Source organism: Penaeus monodon, chromosome 26 (assembly GCF_015228065.2).
Source record: "Penaeus monodon isolate SGIC_2016 chromosome 26, NSTDA_Pmon_1, whole genome shotgun sequence".
NCBI classification, from domain to species: Eukaryota; Metazoa; Arthropoda; class Malacostraca; order Decapoda; family Penaeidae; genus Penaeus; species Penaeus monodon.
In genome coordinates, this window is record NC_051411.1 from 13,410,376 (window position 1) to 13,417,875 (window position 7,500).

Here is a 7,500-nt window from a genome sequence, read left to right on the forward strand (position 1 = left end):
TCCAAGCCTGACCCTTGCGGTCACAATATATGTCGCGTAGTTCGGTGGCCTCTGCACCCCCACTCGCCGGCAGCCGCGGGAAATCTCTGCGGCTGGTGACGTCACATAGGGCACGGCCGGGCGTTTTCCTGGCACGCTGGCCGCGGGTTGGGTTGGGAGGGCCGCGCTCGTGGTCGGTACTGGTACCACAGGGGGAGGGACAGAGCAGGAAGGGCCCTGCACCCCCAGTGCCAGGCAGTCACACCTGTCATCCCACACCTGAAGCATGATGGGACAAAGACTGGTGCATCTGCAGTACTCTCTCCTTCTGCAGCACTGCGAGGACACTCCTTGGCAGTATGTTGTTTACCACATGCTGCACAGCGTGCCTTGCCCTTGCATTACTTAGCTACATGGCCACTTCCCATGCAGTTATGGCAGATTACAGGGGATGCAAAGAAGTGGTATGCATTTGGAGGTGGTTGCTCATGCGGCTGAGTGGTTGCCTATCCTTGTACACTTTAATGGCCTTGTGAACTCCGTCGAGTGCATACGCATTTTCAAGATCGAGATCCTTGTTGTAGTGTGTCACAAGGTATTCGTCATATTTTTTTTGTTTCTCTGGTTCATCACATAGTTTGAAGGTAATACCTCCAAATGATCCTCCAATAACGGCCTGGAAAGCCGGTGGGTCGTACCCGAGGTCTTAATCGATTTCATTTTTCGCGATTTCAGGACATAATTTCAGGCGGACATAATTTTTCTTTGCTGCCAGGAGAGGTCGTGTGGTACCCGTGCTCCGGTCCTTGGTGTCACATACGAGGAAGTTGTACAAGGAGTTCATGTCTTTTTGGTGCTCATATAACCCGCAAGTCAGTGACACGAGAGTAGTAATGAGTTATGCTTGTAAGGGAATTTGAAATCATTCCTCTACCGTTAGTAACCGTTAGAGCTGAGTGCCCCGTTGTCCTGAGCGCTATATATCACCTGTTACGAGGCGGGCGAGGCGGGCGGCCCAGGCGCTGCGGTCACCCACACGATGGGGGGAAACCGCAATGTAAACACTGAGGGGGAAGACTCGGTGGATAACTGTCCCATCCCTCCCGCGGCTGAAGAGTGCGCTTCAGTCTGTAGTTCAGTGGATAGCCCTGCTGAATCCATTGCAATGCAACGGGCATGTGCTGAAGGTGATCCCGACGCCCAGGTGGACGACGCTGACGGAGGAAGTGACGGCTTCACATTAGTGAAATCGAAAGCTAAGAAAAAATAAAGCCCGTCAATGCCGTGGTCTAGTTTAGTTTAGTCCTTTATTTACCATCCTGGCTAACTGCACAGGCGTGGGCAAGCTGTGGTACATTTGATGCATGGTTATAACATATAATGATATTACATTTCAATTTTAGGCTATAACATTATTATGATAAGTACTATATCAATTAAAGAAAGGAACAATTACACAGTCGTTTATCTACTCATCTGCCACGCCGGCGTACAGCTTGGGCGTGAAAAGGCATTGCTACATTTGATATGCAGTCATGTGATGCTACATTCCAAATTTAGGATACAATATAAGTATATCTTCTAATACATCAGAGGATATGAAATAGTTACATAGTTCTCCATACCTCATGCTAGGTGGTCTGAAAGGCTGTAACACATGGCACTCCGAGATATAATGTACAAGCGTTCGCTTATATTCTTCATTACACAGTTTACACTTAGTTTCTTCGACATTACAAACTGTACTGAGCTGCCAATACAACCTATATCCAAGCCTGATTCTTGCGGTCACAATATCACACTGTCTTGTTCTTGTTTTATATAAACCATAGGTGAACGAATCTTGCCTAAACTGGTCATAGTGCTTTATGCTACAGCTTCCAGGGCGTTGAGAATTAATTAACTCAGTCAAGTCCTCTTTAAAGGAAGCTTTAATATTGTATAAAATCCTGGAAATAGGTACCCCAAGATCTATATCCACACTTTGCTTGTCACATACTGACTTTGCCAGGCGATCAGCATGATCATGCCTGGGGATTCCAACATGCCATGGAATCCACACAAAACGTATATCATGGCCTCGTTCTTTTGCACGATACACGTTTATCCTGATGTCATTTGCGATATTAATTGCACCTTTGTCTAGAGTGTTCAGAGCCTGGAGAGCACTCTGTGAATCACAGAATATTACCCCCGAGCCTTGATTCAATAGAAATTCGGTGGCCATGAGTATTCCTGCCAACTCAGTTTGCGTAGTGCTAGCCCAGTCATGAACCCTCCTACAATCTTGGTGCTTCAAGATATTGTTTTTATATACAACAAAAGCACATCCTGCTCTACTCCCAGACTGCAAGGACCCGTCAGTGTAGCATTCATATGCAATGAATAGAGTTTCAAGATGCTCATTTATAATTGCAAGTGCATACTGCTTAAGTATAGCAGGGGGGACACTGTCTTTTTTGGGGGCAGTCGATTAATAATATTCACTTAGGTCCGACATTTTCCACGGTGGTACAGAACGCCCATGTAGGGTCTTAGTTATGGGTATGTTCAGCTGAGATAAGTGTTTACATGTTACTTGTATCCATGTATTTGAGTAAGAATCGGTGTTGTCATGCAAAGGTAGCTCCTCTGTTCTGTGTTTTAGCCGTCTTTGTCTAAGTTAAGTTAAGTTAAGTAAATCTATTTACCACCCTGGCTATCTGCTCAGGCGTGGGCAATCATGATTACAGTTTTACATATATCTGACATTGTACAGTAGTCTGTAACTACTGTAGTTGTACAAGGTAAAATAGAAGTATAAATCATACATCATACAAAAATTATTGCTTTCATATGCTTTTGCCACTGTGTTTGAATAACACTGTTATTTGCTTACGGTAGTTATTACATAGTAAATTTAGGGTATAGTACGAGTTCCAATGTATCAGATGAAATGAAATATTCACATAGTTCTTTATTCCTCATGTTAGGTGGCCTGAAAGGCTGTATCACATGACATTCCGAGATACAGTGCTCAAGCGTTCGTTTGTTTTCTTCGTTACACAGTCTACATTTAGATTCATCTGCACTTCTTGCTCCGTGCACTTGCCAGTACATTCTGTAACCTAAACGTATTCTGGCAATAACCACGTCACACTGTCTGGTTTGACTTCGGTGCCACCCATAGGAAGGCTTGCCATCTCTATACTGATCGTAGTGCCTTATGGTACAGCTTTCAGGCCTTTGAGTGTTAATCAAATCTATTAGTTCTTCCTTATGAGAACTTTTCAATATATGTGCAACCCTAGCAAGAGGCATCCCAAGATCTATGTTCACAATATCCTTGCTGCAGGCTTCTTTCGCTAAATTTGTCTACGTGGCCGTGCTTGCGTATGCCAACATGAGATGGTATCCATACAAATTGAATGTTGAAATTACGCTCTGTTGCATAGGTTACGTTACGCTTAATGCAACTCACAATTTCTTCATTGTCTATCTAGTTAGTCAAACGTGGCTGGTTTTTGCCGTAGAGTATCGGCAAATAATTAGAATGATTGAGTTATCTATGGTAATTTGCTGTAATTTATTGATATTATCAATATCAGATTGACAATACAGCTAGAAATGTAATCATTCCTTTATTCCGCGACTATTTAGCATAAACAAAAGAATAAAAATAGAATGAAATTGAAAAATTACGATTTATTTTTAAAATCATGAACTGAATTTCATCCTTACATTTTGCTCTCCATCTCTATCCTTTTCCTCCAACCTGGTCCGGATTTTCGTAAATATGAAGCAGTAAGAACAAGTTCACTTTCCATTTTTCTATTGTTCTTATTTTGTTTCGAGAGCAGCAAATGCTTTGATTGTTAACTACACGTTTACAATAAGAATTCCGCTATCCTGATAAACAGAAGAATACACACAGGGACACACGCACATAATACATACTTACATTTATGCATACCCACACACATATACAGGACAGTAAATATCTGTGTAGACATCAATAAATTATATATATATATATATTATATATTATATATATATATATAATATATAAGTATATATATATATAAAATTATATATATATATATAATCATATATGTATATATATATATATATATAAATCATATATATACTATTATACTATTATATATATCTATATATATATATATATACGCGCACACACACACACACACACCACACACACACACACACACACACACACACCCACACACACACACACAACTCACACACCACACACACACACACACACACACACACACCACACACACACACACACTATATATATATATAATATAATATATATATAGTATATATATATATATATATATATATAATTATATATGTATTGTTTTTCAACAGCCATATATATATATATATATATATATATATATATATATATATATATATACATGAATATATATTATATATATATATATATATGATTATTAATATATATATATATATATATCATATACCCACACACACACACACACACACACAAACACACACACACAACACACGACATACACACACCACACACACACACACACACCACACACACAACACACACACACACACACACACACACACACTCACACACACACACACACCACACACACCCACACATATTATATATATATATATATATATATATAATATTATATATATAATATATCATCATCATTTAACGGTAGGTTCATGTCTGAGCCGCCGTGGTCACAGCATGATACTCAATTGCAGTTTTCACGGTTGTGATGCACTTCGAGTGAGTACGTGGGAGGGTCCCCAGTTCCTTTCCACGGAGAGTGCCGGTGTTCACCATTTTTTTTTTTTTGTTTTTTTTTTAGGTAATAATTTCCTTTTTTATCCGGGCTGGGCCCAGCACGACTTGGCGGCTTGGCCCCCAGGGTGGGTAGGCAATCGGGGTAAATTTCCCTTTCCCCAAAGGAAAAAAAAACGGGGCGGTGGGTGATCGAACCTTCGAAGTCAGTTTGCCGCGTCGTCTTTTCCGGTCAACCATTCGGCCACCGGGGCCTTGACTATGGGCTTCCATGATTTTTTTTTGGCAATTTTAGAGGGTGTTTCCCTTTCCCTTCCCCCGGGTGTTTTTTTTTTTTTTTTTTTTTTTTTTTTTTTTTTTTTTTGGAAACTCTCTATTTCCCCCGGCACTGATTGGGCTGATTTGGTTCCCCCAGTGGCTGGCAGGCAACAGGGAATTTCCTTGCCTAGGGAAAAAACGCGGCGGTCGGTGACTCGAACCCTCGACCAAATTGCCGTGGCCAGTCGGGGTTCCGACGCTCAACCATTCGGCCACCGCGGCCCCATTATAAATATAAAATTTTTTATAATAAAAATATATATATTGATTTTATATTTTTAAATATTAATTAATAAATAATAATAAAATTTATATAATGTATTGTTTTTAAACAGCCAATATAATTAAATATATATTAAAATAATATAAATTATATATATATATATAAAAATATTATTTATATATATATATATTATATATATAATATATATAAAAATCATAATATTTATATATATATATATAATTTATATATATATATATAATAATATAACCACACACAAACACACGCACACACACACACAAAAACAAAAACACACACACAACAAAACACAACACACAACCCCCACACACAATATATAATATAAAATTTTATAATTAAATAATTTTTGTATTTTTTTCAACGCCAATTTATATATATAATATATATATATATAATATAATATATTTATATTAATATATATATATAAAAATTATTAAATATATATTTTTTTAATTTTAAAATATAAAATATTTTATATAATATATTTATATAAAAATATCTTTCTATAAATCTTCTCTTTTTTCTCTCCCTCTCTGTCTCTTTTCCTCTCTCCTCTTTCTCTCTCTCTCTATATATATAAATATATAAATTATTAATATAAATAATATATGTTCTTTATTTTATATATATGTACACAAACACACCCCACCCCACACAAGACACACACCCCCACACCAACAACACAACACACACACACACAACACACAAACAGCACACACACAGACACCACAAACAACACACCACCCACACACACACACACACCCACACACACACACATATATATATAATTATATTTAGATATAATTTTTATATATATATTATGTAGTATACATAATATATATTATTATATATATATTATATAATATATATATTAATGTAATATTTATATTTAATATGTATGATACATATATAATATAAATAAAAAATATATAATATATATATATTATTTTATTATATATATATATAATAATATAATAATATATATATATATAATATAAAAAATTTTAAAAATAATATATAAATAAAATATAATATAATAAATAATTAATTTTAAAATAATAATATATTTAAAAAATTTTTTCTTTAAAAAATTTTTTATAAAATATAATATATTAATATAAAAATATATATTAATATATAAAATTATATATATATATATAAATTCTTTTAATGAATACATACAACATACATGTAAAATTTTTTCTACGATTGCCGGTGGGGAATTGATTTTTGTCAGATCTAACCACTAGATCAATATATATATATATATTAATATATATATATATATATATATATATATATAAAATTTTTTTTTTTAATATATAATAATAAGATTTTAAATAAAGACCCCCCACACACCACAATTATTATATAAATATATATATATAATATATATATATATTAAATATAATATAATTATAATATATATTTTATACATATATATATAAATATATAAAATTAATATATAATAATATATATATATATATATATATATATATAAAAACCAATACATGCACTCAAAACCTTCTAAAACTGTTTCGATTTCATCTTTTAAAAAGTTCGGTCATTTATTTCTTCAACCTCGTTCTCCTGAACCCTGGCCACCTCCTTCCTCCGCCCCCCCTTCCTTTCCACCCCCCCCCCCCCCGTCGCTCCCCTTCTGGCCCCCCTTTCGCAAGGTTTTCCCGGGAAAACGGGCTGTTAACGGGGGATGGAGATTTTGTACAAAACTGTGAGATATAGGGAAAACATTTTTCCACTATCAGCAAATGTGGTGAGAGGGGAAGAGAGAAAGAGAGATAAAGGAGAGAGAGAGATAGAGAGAGAGGGAGAGAGAGGGGAGAGAAGAGAGAGGGAGGGAGAAGAAAGAGAGGGAGAGAGAGATAGAGAGAGAGAAGAAAAAATTTGAAACACTTTTTAGCGAACGTGAAAAAAAGGAGAGAGAAGAGTGAGAGAGAGGAGAGGAGGAAGAGAGAGGGGAGAGAGAAGGGAGAGAGGGGGAAGAGAGAGAGGAGAGAGAGGAGGGAGGAGGAGGGGAAAAAGATAGAAATAAAAAGAGATAGATAGATAGATAGAGAGAGAGAGAGAGAGAGAGAGGCTTATTTGATTTTAAAAAGTGCCAATGCAGGAAAAAGATCAATTTCAATCA